An 18,849-nucleotide genomic window follows, 5' to 3' on the forward strand; every position below is an offset into this window, starting at 1 on the left:
TGCTGCAATGAACATACAAATGCATGTGTCTTTAACATTTTATATTTGGGGGCAAATATACCCAGTAATTAGATTGCTAAGTTAAATGATATTTCTGACTTTAAATATTTCACTGAGGAATCACCTCATTGTCTTTTACAGCCATTGAACTAATTTACACCCTTACCAACATTGCATAAGCATTCCTTTTCCTCCACAATCTTGCCAGCACCTGTTTTTTTTTTTTACCTTTTTATAATAGCTATTTTAAATGATGTGAGATGGTATCCCACTGTGATTTTGATTTGCATTTGTCTAATTATCAGTGTTGTGGAGCTTTTTTTGCATATAATTGTTGGCTGCAATATGTCTTCTTTTGAGAAGTGTCTGCTCATGTCCCTTTCCCACTTTTTAATGGGGTTGATTTTTTTCTTGTAAACTTGGTTAAGTTCCTTACAGATGTTGGATATAAGACATTTGTTAAATGTATAGATTGCAAAAATTCTCTCCCATTCTGTAGGTTGTCTGTTTACTCTGTTAGTTTGTTTTACTGTGTCAAAGCTATTTAGTTTAATTACATCTCCTTTGTCAATTTTTGCTCTTGTTGCAATTGCTTTCTGCATCTTTGTCTTGAAACCTTTGACGGTGCCTATGAATGGTATTACCTAAGCTGTCTTCCAGGGTTTTTATAGTTTTGGGTTTCACATTTAAGTATTTAATCCATCTTGAGTTAATTTTTATGTATAGTATAAGGAAAGGGTCCAGTTTCAGTATTCTTCATATGGCTAGCCAGTTCTCCCAGCACCATTTATTAAATAGAAAATCCTTCCCTCATTGCTTGTTTTCATCAGGTTTGTTGAAGATCAAATAGTTGTAAGTGTGCGGTCTTATTTTGGGGTTCTCTGTTCTGTTCCATTGATATATGGGTCTGTTTTTGTACCAGTACCATGCTGTTTTAGTTACCATAGCCCCATTGTATAGTTTGAAGTCAGGTAGCATGATGCCTCCAGCTTTGATCTTTTTGTTTAGGATTGCCTTGGTTATTCTGACTCTTTTTTGTTTCCATATGAATTTTAAAATAGTTTTTCTGGTTCTGTGAAGAATCTCAATGGTAGTTTATTAGGAATAATATTGAATCTTTACATTACTATGGGCATTATAGCCATTTTAACAATACTGATTCTTACTATCCATGAGCATGGAATATATTTCCATTTGTTTGTGTCATCTCTGATTTTTTTGAGCATTGGTTCATCATTATCCTTGTAGAGATCTTTCACCTTCCTGGTTAGCTGTATTCCTGTATTTTATTCTTTTTGTGGCAATTGTGAATGGGAGTTCATTTCTGATTTGGCTCTCAGCTTGACATTTGTTGATGTACAGGAATGCTAGTAATTTTTGCACATTTATTTTGTATTCTGAAAATTTGCTGAAGTTTTTTATAAACTTAAGGATATTTTGGAATGAGACTATGGGGTTTTCTAAATACAGGATCATGTTCTTTTAATATTTATTAGGTTCTTTTGACCCAGTGATGAATTCAGGTCCTGAATATGTTTAATTTTTCATCTCAAGGATATGTCTAATATTGTCATTGAGGTGTTAAAGTCTCCCACTATTATTGTGTGGGAGTCTAAGTATTTTTGAAGGTCTCTAAGAACTTGCTTTATGAATATGAATGCTTCTGATGCTTCTGTGTTGGGTGCATATATATTTAGGATAGTTAAATCTTCTTGTTACATTGAACTCTTTGCCATGATGTAATAGCCTTCTTTGTCTTTTTTGAGATTTGTTGGTTTAAAGTCTGTTTTGTCAGAAACTAGTATTGCAACCCTGATGTTTTCTGTTTTCAATTTTCCTGGTAGATTTTTCTCTAACCCTTTATTTTGAGCCTATGTGTGTCATTGCAGGTGAGATGGGTTTCTTGAAGATAGCATACCAAAGGGTCTTAGTTCTTTATCCCACTTACCAGTCTGTGTCTTTTAATTGCAGCATTTAACCCATTTATATTTATTTTATTGTGTGCAGATCTGATCTAGTCATTATAATGTTAGCTGGTTATTTTGCAGACTTAACTGTTTACTTTACAATGTCACCAGTCTGTGTACTTCAGTGTGTTTTTGTAGTAGCTGGTAATGGTGTTGGTGTTTCCTTTTCATATTTGGTGCTTCCTTCAGGAGCTCTTGTAAGGCAGGTCTTTGGTATCAGATTGCCTCCACACTTGTTTGCCTGAAAAGGATCCTATTTCTCCTCAGCTTAGTTTGTCTGGATATGAAATTCTGGGTTGAAATTTCTTTTCTTTAAGAATGTTGAATATTGACCCTGATCTCTTCTCGCTTGCAAGGTGTCAGCTGAGAGAGAGGTCAACTGTTAGTTTGATGAGCTGTTTTTAACTTTTTTTTTTTTTGCTTTCATTTTGACCTTGGGGAATCTGTTAATTATATGTCTTGGGGATGATCTTCTTGTGATGTATTCTATAGGGGTTCTCTGAGTTTCCTGAACTTGAATGTTGGTCTGTCCAGCTAGGTTGGGGAAATTCTCTTGGATGCTATCCTGAGATATGTTTTCTGAGTTGATTGCACTCTCCCTATCTTTTTCAGGTGCAGAAGTCTGTTGTAGATTCAGTCTCTTTACATAATGCCATGTTTCTAACAGGTTTTGTTCATTCATTTTCATTTGTTTTTCTCTATTCTTATCTGCCTGTATTAGTTCAGAAAGCCATTCTTCAATCTCTGGCTTTTTTTCCTCTGCCTGGGCTATTCTTCTATTAATACTTGAAATTGCATTATGAAATTCTTGTGTTTTCCAGCTCTGTCAGTTCAGTTACATTCTTCTCTAAACAGCGTATTTTGTCTGTTAGCTCATTCAATTCTTATCTTGATTTTTAGCTTCCTTGCATTGGGTTGCAATGTATTTCTGTAGTTCTGTGAACTTTGTACCTATCCATTCTGAATTCTAATTCTGTCATTTCAGCTATAAAAATATGGAATGTTTCATGAATTTTCATGTCATCCTTGCATAGTTGCCATGCTAATCTATTCTGTCATTCCAATATTATACTATATCCTGCCAAAGTAAAGACTGTCCTTCGATTTTTAAGAGTCTTTATAAATTAAGAATATTAATGCTTTTTCTGTTATATAGCCTGTGAATATTATCTCCTAGTTTGTCAGCTGTATTCTATCTTTGTTTATGATTAATTTTGTGATGCATTTTTTCAAGGAATTAGATTTATAGTTATTTCATTTCATTTGGATTTTGAGTCAGAGTTCTATACCATTTTTAAAGAGTAATGTACTTAAATTTCTTCTAGTATTTGTACAGTTCTCTTTTTACTTTTAGATCCCTGAGTTATTCAGAGTTTACTTTTTTGTATGATATTAGATATGGGCCAAATTTTATTTATATGATTGCAGGTATTTCAGCATCATTTATTTAAAAATTTATCTTTTCCCCAGTGGTTTAAGATGCCATTTTATCATATACTAAATTTCTCTTTGTGCTGGGGTTAATTTCTGGACTTTCTCTTGTATTTCCATGGCATGTTTGTCTGTATATCACTACTTTAATTTTACCGGTAGTATATCACATGTTTAAGTATGAGACGAGAGCTACTTTCCTATCATAAATATACTTTTCAAACTTTCCTGGCTTATGCTTGTGGTTTATTTTTTCATATGAACTTTAGTGTCACAATTTGATTTACTCCTTAGGATAGTTCATTGGCATTTATATTCTTATTGCCTTGACTTTTTATGTATTAATATATGGAGAATTGTCATCTTTTAAGTACTGTGTTATTGTTGTTTTGTTTAATTCTATTTCCGTGCTCTTTTAGTGTTGTCATAACATTTTTCTATATAAGATTTGCACATTTCTTATTAATTTTTGCCTAAATAGTTAATCTTTGTTATTGCTGTTATAAATCCTTTTTTAACAAATATGCCATCTGTTTATTATTTTTGAGGAAAAACATTGATTTTTGAGAATCAATTTTATACTCTGCAACTTGACTGAATTATTTTAAAATTTGACTTGGTTTTAACATTGATTGTTGCTATCATTGTTTTATGGTGTCTCTCCTATCATCTAAAAATAGAGACTAGTTGACTTTTTCTTTATCCCTTGTTGGAACACTAATTTGTCCTGCCTATTTGAATAGGACAATAGTATCAATAATAATAGTTGACATAGTGAGCATCTTTTTCTTGTCCCTGATCTTAGTAATAATACCTGTAGTGCTTATTAAAGAGAATACTGGAGGTACTAAGTAAGATAAAGTAATCAGTTTTACCCCATCCCTCCCATTGGAAGAACCCATAAAACCTGGACATAATTTAAAAAGAAGCTATTTGATAACTATATGCAAACAAACAAGCAAACAAATATTCAATCCTAAATCTAAATTCTATACCTTGTATACAAATTTACTCAAAATGTATCACAAGTCTAAATGTAAACATAGAAAAAATATCTGTGGCCTAGGGTTAATCAAAGTGTTATTCATGACACCAAAAGTATGATCTATAAGCATCTCTTCTCCTCAGTCATTATTGCAAAATATAGGGGTTTTTGCTTGTTTGCTTTGCTGTTTGGGGAAGATTGTGAGTCCTCTGATTTTATGGTTCTCTCTTGTCCTGTAGAATCCAAATAAGGCCTTCTTTTTCTTCTTTTCTCCTTCATCATCCTGTTGCCAAAAGGTGCTTCTGCCTTCTTTTTAGCCTCTGTTTCTCCCCCAGAAGCTATGTCTTTTTAAGTTTCCCTTTAAGTCCATTCTATCCCTTTATAGGACATGAGCCATTGTAAGTTATAATTGCCCCTTTAAATACTACCTCCCCTTTAAATCATATATGTATATTTTAAACTCTTTCCCTTCTAGTTAATATCACAATCTGTTCAGATAACATTTATGCAGTATTTTAGATTTAGAATGGATTGAATGTTTTCAGTGTCCAATACAAATTATCTTTAGGTTCCTTTGGCTAATCTCTCTGTTAATGTCTTTCCCACCGTTTTTCTCATTCCATCTTTGCTTGCCACAAAGCGTTGTGTCTGTGCAAGAGCAGTATGGCAGCCTGAGAGATCTGCACTGGGATTTGGTGGGATATTTTTCTCTTTTTACTTACATGTATTTACAATTTTAGCATTGTATTCAAATTATGTTTTAAGTATGCAGTTGCATAAATTTAACTTTCACTTTTGATTTTTTTTTTTAATTTTTTATTGGATTTTAGGTTTTGGGGTACATGAGCAGAGCATGTAAGACAGTTGCGTAGGAACACACATGGCAGTGTGCTTTTCTTTCCTTCTCCCCTTCACCCACATTTGGCATTTCTCCCCAGGCTATCCCTCCCCACCTCCCCCTCCCACTGGCCCTCCCCTTTTCCCCCCAATAGACCCCAGTGTTTAGTACTCCCCTCCCTGTGTCCATGTGTTCTCATTTTTCATCACCCACCTATGAGTGAGAATATGCGGTGTTTCATTTTCTGTTCTTGTGTCAGTTTGCTGAGGATGATGTTCTCCAGATTCATCCATGTCCCTACAAACGACACAAACTCATCATTTCTGATTGCTGCATAATATTCCATGGTGTATATGTGCCACATTTTTCCAATCCAGTCTACTATCAATGGGCATTTGGGTTGATTCCAGGTCTCTGCTATTGTAAACAGTGCTGCAATGAACATTCGTGTACATGTGTCCTTATAGTAGAACGATTTATAGTCTTTTGGATATATACCCAGTAATGGAATTGCTGGGTCAAATGGAATTTCTATTTCTAAGGCCTTGAGGAATCGCCACACTGTCTTCCTCAGATGTTAGGAGGAGGCATACCTCTTGTGAGAACCTAGGCCCCAGGTATCACTCCACTTTAAGCATCTGGAGGGAATGGCAAAACAGCATCAAAGCAGCACGTTTTTTTCAGAACAGGTGTTTCGATGGCTTAGTCCCTCTCTTGGAGCTTTTTGAGGCACTAACCTTGTTTTCTTGTGTCCCAGATTTTAGATATCTTACTTCCACTGCTAGTTGCTAGCACTTACTGAGTGCTTACAATGGGGTAAAGACACAGCTAAGGGTTTTACAGTAAGTAGATTAATTGATCCTGTCACCAACCCTATGAAGTAGGTACTATTACCATCTTCATCTACAGATGAGCACTTTGAGATTTAGGGCGATTAAATCACTTGCCCAAGGTGACCCCGCTGGTAGGAGGTGATGCCAGGTCTTGAAAACAGGTCCACCTTCAAAGTCTATTCTCTTTACCATTATGCTTGATTCCTTGTTTTATAATTTATGTGTATTGTCTTCTCAACTATACTATAAGCACTTAGAGGTTGACTTACAGGTCTATGTATCTCACACAGTGCCTTGCTAATATCTCCCACCAACAGTGTAAAAGTGTTCCTTTTTCTCCACATCCTCTCCAGCATCTGTTGTCTCCAGATTTTTTAATGATCGCCATTCTAACTGGCGTGAGATGGTATCTCAATGTGGTTTTGATTTGCATCTCTCTGATGACCAGTGACGATGAGCATTTTTTCATATGATTGTTGGCCTCATATATGTCTTCTTTCGTAAAGTGTCTGTTCATATCCTTTGCCCACTTTTGAATGGGCTTGTTTGTTTTTTTCCTGTAAATCCATTTGAGTTCTTTGTAAATTCTGGATATCAGCCCTTTGTCAGATGGGTAAACTGCAAAAAATTTTTCCCATTCTGTTGGTTGCCGATCCACTCTAGTGACTGTTTCTTTTGCCGTGCAGAAGCTGTGGAGTTTCATTAGGTCCCATTTGTCTATTTTGGCTTTTGTTGCCAATGCTTTTGGTGTTTTGTTCATGAAGTCCTTGCCTACTCCTATGTCCTGGATAGTTGTGCCTAGATTTCCTTCTAGGGTTTTTATCGTGCCAAGTTTTATGTTTAAGACTTTAATCCATCTGGAGTTAATTTTAGTGTAAGGTGTCAGGAAGGGGTCCAGTTTCTGCTTTCTGCACATGGATAGCCAGTTTTCCCAACACCATTTGTTAAACAGGGAATCCTTTCCCCCTTGCTTGTTTTTGTCAGGTTTATCAAAGATTGTATAGTTGTAGATATGTTGTATTGCCTCCAGTGCCTCTGTTTTGTTCCATTGGTCTATATCTCTGTTTTGGTACCAGTACCATGCTGTTTTGATTACTGTAGCCTTGTAGTATAGTTTGAAATCCAGTAGTATGATGCCCCCCGCTGTGTTCTTTTTGCTTAGAATTGACTTGGCTATGCGGGCTCTCTTTTGGTTCCATATGAAGTTCATGGTGGTTTTTTCCAGTTCTGTGAAGAAAGTCAATGGTAGCTTGATGGGGATAGCATTGATTCTGTAAATTACTTTGGGCAGTATAGCCATTTTCACGATATTAATTCTTCCTAACCATGAACATGGAATGTTTCTCCATCTGTTTGTGTCCTCTCTGATTTCGTTGAGCAGTGGTTTGTAGTTCTCCTTGAAGAGGTCCCTTACGTTCCTTGTGAGTTGTATTCCAAAGTATTTTATTCTTTTTGTAGCAATTGTGAATGGCAGTTCGTTCTTGATTTGGCTTTCTTTAAGTCTGTTATTGGTGTAGACGAATGCTTGTGATTTTTGCACATTGATTTTATATCCTGAGACTTTGCTGAAGTTGCTTATCAGTTTCAGTAGTTTTTGGGCTGAGGTGATGGGGTCTTCTAGGTATACTATCATGTCGTCTGCAAATAGAGACAATTTGGCTTCCACCTTTCCTATTTGAATACCCTTTATTTCTTTTTCTTGCCTGATTGCTCTGGCTAGAACTTCCGGAACTATATTGAATAGGAGTGGTGAAAGAGGGCATCCTTGTCTAGTGCCAGATTTCAAAGGGAATGCTTCCAGTTTTTGCCCATTCAGTATGATATTGGCTGTTGGTTTGTCATAAATAGCTTTTATTACTTTGAGATATGTTCCATCGATACCGAGTTTATTGAGGGTTTTTAGCATAAAGGGCTGTTGAATTTTGTCAAATGCCTTCTCTGTGTCAATTGAGATAATCATGTGGTTTTTGTTTTTGGTTCTGTTTATGTGGTGAATTACGTTGATAGACTTGCATATGTTGAACCAGCCTTGCATCCCCGGGATGAATCCTACTTGATCATGGTGAATAAGTTTTTTGATTTGCTGTTGCATTCGGCTTGCCAATATTTTATTGAAGATTTTTGCATCTATGTTCATCATGGATATTGGCCTGAAGTTTTCTTTTCTTGTTGGGTCTCTGCCGGGTTTTGGTATCAGGATGATGTTGGTCTCGTAAAATGATTTGGGAAGTATTCCCTCTTTTTGGATTGTTTGAAATAGTTTTAGAAGGAATGGTACCAGTTCCTCTTTGTGTGTCTGGTAGAATTTGACTGTGAACCCGTCTGAACCTGGGCTTTTTTTGTGTGGTAGGCTCTTAATTGCTGACTCGACTTCTGATCTTGTTATTGGTCTATTCATAGTTTCAGCTTCCTCCTGGTTTAGGCTTGGGAGGACACAGGAGTCCAGGAATTTATCCATTTCTTCCAGGTTTACTAGTTTATGTGCATAGAGTTGTTTGTAATATTCTCTGATGATGGTTTGAATTTCTGTGGAATCTGTGGTGATTTCCCCTTTATCATTTTTAATTGCATCTATTTGGTTGTTCTCTCTTTTCTTTTTAATCAATCTGGCTAGTGGTCTGTCTATTTTGTTGATCTTTTCAAAAAACCAGATCTTGGATTTATTGATTTTTTTGAAGGGTTTTTCATATCTCAATCTCCTTCAGTTCAGCTCTGATCTTAGTTATTTCTTGTCTTCTGCTGGGTTTTGAGTTTTTTGATCTTGCTCCTCTAGCTCTTTCAATTTTGATGATAGGGTGTCAATTTTGGATCTCTCCATTCTCCTCATATTGGCACTTATTGCTATATACTTTCCTCTAGAGACTGCTTTAAATGTGTCCCAGAGGTTCTGGCATGTTGTGTCTTCGTTCTCATTGGTTTCGAAGAACTTCTTTATTTCTGTCTTCATTTCATTGTTTACCCAGTCAACATTCAAGAGCCAGTTGTTCAGTTTCCATGAAGCTGTGCGGTTCTGGGTTGGTTTCTGTATTCTGAGTTCTAACTTGATTGCACTATGGTCTGAGAGACTGTTATGATTTCAGTTGTTTTGCATTTGTTGAGCAGTGCTTTACTTCCAATTATGTGGTCAATTTTAGAGTAGGTGTGATGTGGTGCTGAGAAGAATGTGTATTCTGTGGATTTGGGGTGGAGAGTTCTGTAAATGTCTATCAGGTTTGCTTGCTCCAGGTCTGAGTTCAAGTCCTGGATATCCTTGTTGGTTTTCTGTCTGGTTGATCTGTCTAATATCGACAGTGGAGTGTTAAAGTCTCCCACTATTATTGTGTGGGAGTCTAAGTCTCCCTCTTGTTTTATCGATCCTTTTACCAGTATGTAATGGCCGACTTTGTCTCTTTTGATCTTTGTTGCTTTAAAGTCTATTTTATCAGAGATGAGAATTGCAACTCCTGCTTTTTTTTTGCTGTCCATTTGCTTGGTAAATCTTCCTCCATCCCTTTATTTTGAGCCTTTGTGTATCCTTGCATGTGAGATGGGTTTCCTGGATACAGCACACTGATGGGTTTTGGATTTTTATCCAATTTGCCAGTCTGTGTCTTTTGATTGGTGCATTTAGTCCATTTACATTTAGGGTTAATATTGTTATGTGTGAATTTGATACTGCCATTTTTATGCTAAGTGGCTGTTTTGCCTGTTAGTTGTTGTAGAATCTTCATTATGTTGATGCTCTTTAACTTTTAGTGTGATTTTGGAATGGCTGGTACTGGTTGATCCTTTCTATGTGTAGTGCCTCTTTTAGGAGCTCTTGTAAAGCAGGCCTGGTGGTGACAAAATCTCTGAGTACTTGCTTGTTCGCAAAGGATTTTATTTTTCCTTCACTTCTGAAGCTCAGTTTGGCTGGATATGAAATTCTGGGTTGAAAGTTCTTTTCTTTAAGAATGTTGAATATTGGCCCCCACTCTCTTCTGGCTTGTAGTGTTTCTGCCGAGAGATCTGCTGTGAGTCTGATGGGCTTCCCTTTGTGGGTAACTTGACCTTTCTCTCTGGCCGCCCTTAGTATTTTCTCCTTTATTTCAACCTTGTTGAATCTGACGATTATGTGCCTTGGGGTTGCTCTTCTTGCAGAATATCTTTGTGGTGTTCTCTGTATTTCCTTCATTTGAGTGTTGGCCTGTCTTGCTAGGTGGGGGAAGTTTTCCTGGATGATGTCCTGAAGAGTATTTTCCAGCTTGGATTCATTCTCTTCGTCCCCTTCTGGTACACCTATCGAACGTAGATTAGGTCTTTTCACATAGTCCCACATTTCTTGGAGACTTTGTTCATTCCTTTTTGCGCTTTTTTCTCTAATCTTGGTTTCTCATTTTATTTCATTGAGTTGTTCTTCGACTTCAGATATTCTTTCTTCTGCTTGGTCAATTCGGCTATTGAAACTTGTGCATGCTTCGCGAAGTTCTCGTATTGTGTTTTTCAGCTCCTTTAATTCATTCATATTCCTCTCTAAGTTATCCATTCTTGTTATCATTTCCTCATATCTTTTTTTTAAGTTCCTTAGTTTCTTTGCATTGATTTAATACATGTTCTTTTAGCTCACAGAAGTTTCTCATTATCCACCTTCTGAAGTGTAATTCCGTCATTTCGTCACAGTCATTCTCCGTCCAGCTTTGCTCCCTTGCTGGTGAGGAGTTTTGGTCCTTTCTAGGAGGTGAGGTGTTCTGGTTTCGGGTGTTTTCCTCCTTTTTTCGCTGGTTTCTTCCCATCTTTGTGGGTTTATCCGCTTGTTGTCTGCGTAGTTGCTGACTTTTCGATTGGGTCTCTGAGTGGACACCCAGATTGTTGATGATGAAGTATTTCTGTTACTTGGTTTTCCTTCTACCAGCCTAGCCCCTTCGCTGTACAACTGCTGAGGTCCACTCCAGGCCCTGTTGTCTGGGGTGCACCTCTAGCAGCTGTGGCACAGTGAGGGATGCTACCCGTTTCTTTTTCTGCTATGTTTGTCCCAGGATGATGCCTGCCAAATGTCAGTCTTTTGGATATAGAGGGGTCAGGGAGCTGCTTGAGGAGACAGTCTGTACTTTTTTGGAGCTCAATTGCTGAGCTGTGAGCTCTGTTGTTCATTCAGGGCTGTTAGGCTGCTATGTTTGATTCCGCTGCAACCGAGCTCATTAAAAAAAAACCTTTTTTTCTCAAATGCTCTGTGTTGGGGGGTTCGGGCTTTATTTTTCGATGTCCGATGAGGTGTCCTGCCCAGCTAGAAGGCAGACTAGCCACTGTTTGGCTGCCGAGGCTCCGCCCTGCTGTTGTGTGATTCACCCTGTTCCTGCAGGCTCTGCTGTGGTCTCCGCCATGCCCTGCGGTGGAGTCTCTTCATTGTAGTGTGTTGCCTCAGCAACGGCAGGCTGCGTCAGCAGTGGGCGTGTATCTCAGTAGGGACGGGTTGCCTCGGCAACGGCAGGCTGCGTCCGCAGTGGGCGTGTATCTCAGTTGGGGCGGGTTGCCTCGGTAGTGGTGGACACCCCTCCCCCACAGAGCGTCTCGGACCGTCTGCTCGGGATAGCTTGAAATCGCGGTTTTGTTCGTCCCACTGGGTGTCCCAAACGATCTGTCCCTGCAATCCCCTGGGCTGGCCTACTGTCCAAGTCTCGTTCAGTCTCAAGTTCAGCCCTCTCAAGTCTCAGGTTGCCGGTTCAACAGGGCACCCGGACAAGCGCGCCCTGTGGGGATTGCTGGGTAGGGCCGGCCACCGCCGCCCCAGCTGCCGGCTTCGCCAGGCAGACCTACTGCCTGGCGTCCCGTGTCTTTTTTATACTTGGGAGTTTCCCCGTTCTGTGGGCAACAAAGATCAGTCTGGAAATGCAGCTCCAACTCACCGTTTGCGGATTCAACGAGAGCTCCAATCCTGGGTTGTTCTCACAGCGCCATCTTGAGTCCTCCTCCCCACTTTTGATTTTTTAAGAATAAAGTGATGGCCGGGCGCGGTGGCTCAAGCCTGTAATCCCAGCACTTTGGGAGGCTGAGGCGGGTAGATCACGAGGTCATGAGATTGAGACCATCCTGGTCAACGTGGTGAAACCCCGTCTCTACTAAAGATACAAAAAAAATTAGCTGGGCATGGTGGTGCGTGCCTATAATCCCAGCTACTCGGGAGGCTGAGGCAGGAGAATTGCCTGAACCCAGGAGGCGGAGGCTGCAGTGAGCCGAGATCGTGCCATTACACTCCAGCCTGGGTAACAAGAGTGAAACTCCGTCTCTAAAAAAAAAAAAAAAGAATAAAGTGATAACTTTGCATTTTTCTCTTGATTTGGAAAGGAAAATTTTGAACATGATATGGCAACCATTGTCCTTAGCTATCCAGAAGTATTGCTAAATTCAATTTTCTTGTATTCTGTTAAGTACTTGCATTTATACTCCTAGCAGATATTATCCTAAATTTCATTTTCTAATAATGTTTTCATTAGATTGTCATGTTAAATTCTTCCTGATTTTACAAAGTTAAGGCAAGGTAGGCACAACATCATCTTGAAAACTTTGTTATTCCCGAAAGTAAGAAAATTATGCTAAAATAATAATAATGATAAAAGACGTACGGGCTTATTACAAGGACATAGGAGGCAGTTATGAGTGACACTTAACAGGCAAATCTAGGACAACTTGAACAACAAAGTAGAAATCCAACAGCATATAACAAGCATGAATAAATAAGCAGGCCAATGAATGGGGGAGAAGTGCTTCTTAAAGTACCATGCCCACTGCCAGTTAGCAAATGTGAAGCAATTGCAGAAGATGGAAAAATATAATTTTGTAATAATTATAGTTAAGATTGGTTCAGGCAAGAGTGATGAATGGTTGCTATAGCTAGAAATATATTTTTAATAGATAGAAGATATTTGGATGGTGTCAAAGGTGCCTTTCTACAGATTCCTTATTAGTTGCAATGAAAAAAAAATAGTAATACTAAGAGGACAAATAACACAACAACTTGATTGAGTTAAAAAAATAACATCAACAGTGAGGGGCAGATTGACATAATATGCCCTTCAATGTGGTACCCTTTGAAGGACACAGCGTTATTTAGGGAATTTTTAAAACCTGGACTGAAACGCCTGAATCTAATCATGACAAACAGCAGACAAATCCAAAGTGAGGTAGATCCATTTACAAAAAAAAAAGCAGATAATTCCAGGTCTGGAGCTGCATATTTATAATATGGTTCTAAAACATCTTGTCATAAAAAAGATCAAGAAAGCTACACAAGACCACTTGGCTCTTGTGAAGTTTTCAGGAGTCAACATATCTCAGTCTAGCAAAGATGGAACAATTGTAGCAGGATTAAGGAAAATAATTGTAATGGGTTAAACAGATCAGATATGATTAAATCTATGAGCACTCAACAATTCAAAAGTAATTGCCATTATTGGTGAATACTAATAAAGCAATATGTTATTTTAAAACTAGGAAATTTAAAAGAAAAAAATCAAGAATTATTTTATTTTCCTATAAAGACTACCATTGTAAAACCCAAAAGTTAATTGAAAATATTTCTTCCTACAGGTATATTCTACAAAAAAATCAAGAAAGAATGTAAGCATTTGCATATTTTATATGTTTGGCAAAATTAATGGATACAGAAATTGGAAATCAAAGGCTGATAATAAAAAACATGAGACTATCAGGTATTTGTGTGCTTGTGTATGAAAGAAAACACACTCATCACCTATAAAGTAGTTTTGCCAAACATTTTAATCTGCTTATCATGCTTATAAATCTGACAGATAAATGTTTAAAAATACACCTATGGAACTCACAACCAAAATCAGATAGTGGGGAACTCTATGGAACACATAACTTGTTTTTTTCAATAAATAAACTGAAAGAGGGGAGAAAACAGGATGAAAGCAGACCCTATATATCTAGAAAGACTTAAAGGCCATATCAAACAGTAGCAGTGTGTGGATTATACTTGGGTTCTGTTCAAATAAACAATGTGTACAGAATATTCCTTTAGGTTTAGTTTTGTTACATTTAAAAGAAAATTGAGCCAGGCATGGGGAAGCGTGCCTCATCCCAGCTACTAGGAAAGCTGAGGATGGAGGTTCATTTGAGTCCAGGAGTTCTAGGCCAGCCTGGGCAACACAGTGAGACTCCATCTTTTGTAAAACAGAGTACTATTCATGATAAATGTATGGATATTTAGGATATTAAGCTAAGTGAAATAAGCCAGCCACAGAAGTACAAATACTACATGATTTTTATGTGAGGTATATAAAATAGTTAAAGTCATTGAAACAAAGAATACAATAGTGGTTGCCTGTAGTTGGGCGGAGTGGAAATGGAGGGTTGCTATTCAACTGGTATAATGTTTCAGTTATGCAAAATGACTATGTTTTGGAGATCTGCTATACAACACTGTGCCAACAGTTGAAAATAATGTGTTCTACACACAATACATTTGTAAAGAAGGTTAAAAAAAGTTGCCTGTAGAAACTTCGATCCTGTGTGTGTGTGTGTGTGTGTGTGTATGTGTACATATATACTTAACAGAAATATATAAATGTGTTTACATCAACACTATGTATAATTTCCAAACACTGTGTGCAGATGTCATGTTCATTTACAGTAGACTGAGTTGAGACTAGAGTGAAGTAAGTGAAGCACTTGTTTCAGGAGAATGAATTAAGTGGCTATTAAAATAACTAATAATCAAGATGTAGTATTTAATACAACATTTTAAAATCAAAATTAATGCAAAAAAAGGATCCATATCACTGTTTCCTTTAGCCTCAGATTCCAATATGGCTCCACATGAATCTTATAATAGAATTTACAAATTAATTGGGATACAAAATGGAATGCTATACAGCAATAAGAATGAACTATAACTACCCATGCACAATAATACAGAGAATCTCATATACAAAATGTTCAGTAAAATAAACCAAATGTGAAAGTGTATATACTGTTGATTTCATTGACATCAAATTAAAAAACAGGCATAGCTAATCTAGATGGAAGTCAGAATAATGGTTTCCCTTGAAAGGGGGCAGGAGAAAAATTCTGTGACTCTAGGAATATTGCGTTTCTTGATCTGTATGTTTCATCAGTTTTATGCTTTAGGAGAATTCACCAAACTGGTTAGTTATTATTTGTGTACTTTTTATATGTGCTATACTTTAGTTTTTTAAAAGAAAAAATGATAATTGGAAATTTGAACACTATGTATTTGATGATATTAAGAGATAGTCAAATTTTAGGTGATATATGGTAATGTGATTTTGTAAAAATATAACTATAAAACAAACCATACATTTTATAAATAATTACTAAAATACATATGGATAAAATGGTATTAAACATGGAATTGGCTTCAAAATAACATGGGAACTGGAAAAGTAGGAGAAGGAATAAATGAAGTAAGATTGACCATGGGTTCTTATTTCTTGAAGTTTACTTTTATGTGCATGGGGATTCTTCTTTGTACATTTCCATATGCTTTGGATGCCTACAGTTTGTATAATAAAACAATTAGAAAAAAAAAAGCTCCTATGATCGTGACCAATACAATATTTTGTTAGACTATAGAAAGAAGAAGTATGTTCGAACCTAGGTTTGCACCTTGCTCACAGAAGGTGATCAATGGATATATATTGAAAGAAAGAATACATTGATTTTAAAACTAGAGAAAATCAGAATTGAAAACTATGTGTAAACTATCTCCCTAAATCTCATTCCGTCGCCAATTCTAGCCATTATAAATCAGACTTTGTAAGATATCATTATAGTCTTAGGTTTGTTTAAATATGATATAACCAAAATATTAAACATAAAATTTGTTTCACTGAAAGGCAGCTTATTCTTGGCTAGTCACATATTTTTAACAGAATTTTTTATCATTTTTATAATTTTAACACAATTTATTGTCACCTTTTAACACAATCATAATCCTTAATAGAGAAAGTCACGTGATTTATACTTTCTAGCCTTGCCTTCCACAAATATTATTTTCACCATTGAAGAACTTTGAAAGAAAAGAGGACTGTTTACCATTTCCTTTATGATGTCATGTTAAAAATAGTATTTCGAAGTTAAACACTGCATTTGTCTCTCTACAAAATGCTTAAACAAAGGTCCATATTTTATGTCAACTGTTTACTATCTGTCAAAAAACAATTTTATGTCATTAATAGCAATCATGTTACAATAGGTAACATTCAGTTAGATGTGGAGTGTATCGAGAAATCTTAAAGAAAAAAAGTATCTTTAATACAGTGAAATGTGATTTCCTAAAAGTGAGTGAGGCTTATGTTCTTAAATCTAAGAGTTGTGCTTTATCACAAAAGTATGGGCTGGGTGCAATGGCTCATGCCTGAAATCCCAGCACTTTGGGAAGCCAAGACAGGCAGATCAACAAGGTAAGAGATAAAGACCATGCTGGCCAATATGGTAAAATCCTGTCTCTACTAAAAATACAAAAATTAGCTGGGCATGGTGGCATGTGCCTGTAGCCCTAGCTACTCAGGACGCTGAGGCAGGAGAATCGCTTGAACCTGGAAGGAAGAGGTTGCAATGAGCCGAGATTGCTCCACTGCACTCCAGCCTGGTGACAGAGCAAGACTAGATCTCAAAAAAAAAAAAAAAAACAAAAAGAAAAGAAAAGAAAAAAAAAATGGAGCCAGGAGTTTATAGATTTTATTTGGAAAGATATTATGCCTAATTGGGATGGATCAGTCACTGCTGGTTTGACTGTTGGTTCTATTCCATGCACTACTCATATAGTGACCATGATCACCCCCTACAGCTAGCATTATTTTGCAGGATTCATTTAGATTTTTTCTTTTTTTTGTCAAAAAAATATCACTTTGGAAATCTGCCTTTTCTGTTTCTTGACAAGAATAGAAAGGTTATAACCTCATCAGCACCTAATTCAAGTTCAATTTTTAATTCCTCAGTATTACTATCATTTTTAGTGATAGATATGGACATTTCACTAATTGCAACACAGAAATTTGAATCAGACTTTGTTTCCTACCATTGGTTTCATAGAAATTGCTTTAAGGTTTCTGGAATTCTTGGCTTTTCCATTTACAAGACTGATAGAGCAGACAAACATGATAGTACTATCCAAAAACTGTACATATATATAATGAAAAAGGGAATATACTTTAAGCCTCCTGATCAAGACAGTTAAATATTTTATTTCCTGGTATTTAGATAAGATTATCTACTTTTTAGATAAGATTTTATATATATATATATAACTGATATATAATATATATCCCTTATAATATATGTATAAGTTATATATATATATATATATATAAAATCTTATCTATCTGTCTATCGGCTGCTGGTCCACCTTCCTAGGCAACATCTCTTAGGAGGTTAGTAAGTCTTAGCTGTCAAGTACCAAAAAGAAAGCAAGAAAGCATGAAGCAAGCAAGCAAGAAAGAAAGAACAGCTTCATGTGTCATATGGAATTAGTGTGGTCCTCTCCTTAAGACATGTAAGAGTGAAAATTTTGAGCTCTTAAAATAAGTTTTACCATGACCTAGCAGTACACTTTTTCCTGAAATATTTCTCAGAGATGTTTAGGTTCTCCCATTGTGATTCTTATCAGTACAAAATGTGCCTGATTTTCCATCAAATCTCCAATCTCTGTTTCATGTGCATAACTCACTATCAGACTTGTGGACTCTTCTTTTAACTGAGTTATCTGTTTTTGTTCAAGGACCTCATTTTAGCTTTAAGTATGCCCCATCTACGCTTTGCTAACTGATCACTGTCCCTGTTGTATGGCCTCTATTCCACTGGTATGCTCTCTCCTGTGTGTCTCTTACCAAATCCACATTCTCCATTGTATGTGATCTGTATGTGTCCAGTGCACTCCCAGGGATGTAATTTTTTTTTTTTTTTTGAGACAGAGTCTAACTCTTTCACCAGGCTGGAGTGTATTGGCATCATCTCAGCTCATTGCAACCTCCACCTCCCAGATTCAAGCGATTCTTCTGCCTCAGCCTCCCGAGTAGCTGGGACGACAGGGGCCCTGCCATTACACCTGGCTAATTTATGTATTTTTAGTAGAGACGGGGTTTTACCAAGTTGGCCGGGCTGGTCTTGAACTCTTGACCTCGTGATCTGCCTGCCTCAGCCTCCCAAATTGCTGGGATTACAGGCATGAGCCACCGCTCCTGCCTGATTTTAATCCACATACAACTCCAGTGTTTTTTGTCTTTGTTATCACCTACATTTCAGAGTGATGACTGTACAGGAAGGGCAGCATAGATTATAAAAAGTATTTACCTAAATCTTCTAGCTAAATTTCAGATGCTTGGTTGAGTGATATATTTGTATCTTGATGTACATGTAGATAATATTGTTTATTGGAATATTTGTCACCTTATAATTGATAACATTGGTAATTTACAGAATCTTTACTTATCTCTCCTTGTACTATTTAAGTTGCACCTTTCATGGTTTGACATAAAATTACTCCAAGGCACTTCTACATACAATTAGGATATTTTGAGGAAAGAGACTGTGTGTTCTTTTCACATCTAGCTTCATTTATTAATTTAACAAATAGATAATGTGCCCTTATGATGGGACAGGCACTGTGCTAGATATTAAGAATCTCTATACTCAAAAAGGCAGCCTTCAGGAATTATGTTTTCAACAAACACAATAATTTTTGAGTACCGTGTTAACATGTATCAGATTCATTAAACATAAAGGGCTCTCTATGAAAGCTTTGGATTGAGAATAATGTCAATAATAAAATTGGAATATTTAAAAAGTATCTATGCCTAT

General features: G+C 36.8%; 1 non-coding gene across 1 annotated transcript; it reads right to left on the bottom strand.

Moving 5' to 3' along the window:
- Nucleotides 1-2,956: 2,956 nt before the first annotated feature.
- LOC118145292 (U6 spliceosomal RNA) lies at nt 2,957-3,061 on the bottom strand. The gene has a single exon (XR_004730418.1). It is a non-coding gene; the product is annotated as a U6 spliceosomal RNA (small nuclear RNA).
- Nucleotides 3,062-18,849: the final 15,788 nt, after the last annotated feature.

Source organism: Callithrix jacchus, chromosome 8 (assembly GCF_049354715.1).
Source record: "Callithrix jacchus isolate 240 chromosome 8, calJac240_pri, whole genome shotgun sequence".
NCBI classification, from domain to species: domain Eukaryota; kingdom Metazoa; phylum Chordata; class Mammalia; order Primates; family Cebidae; genus Callithrix; species Callithrix jacchus.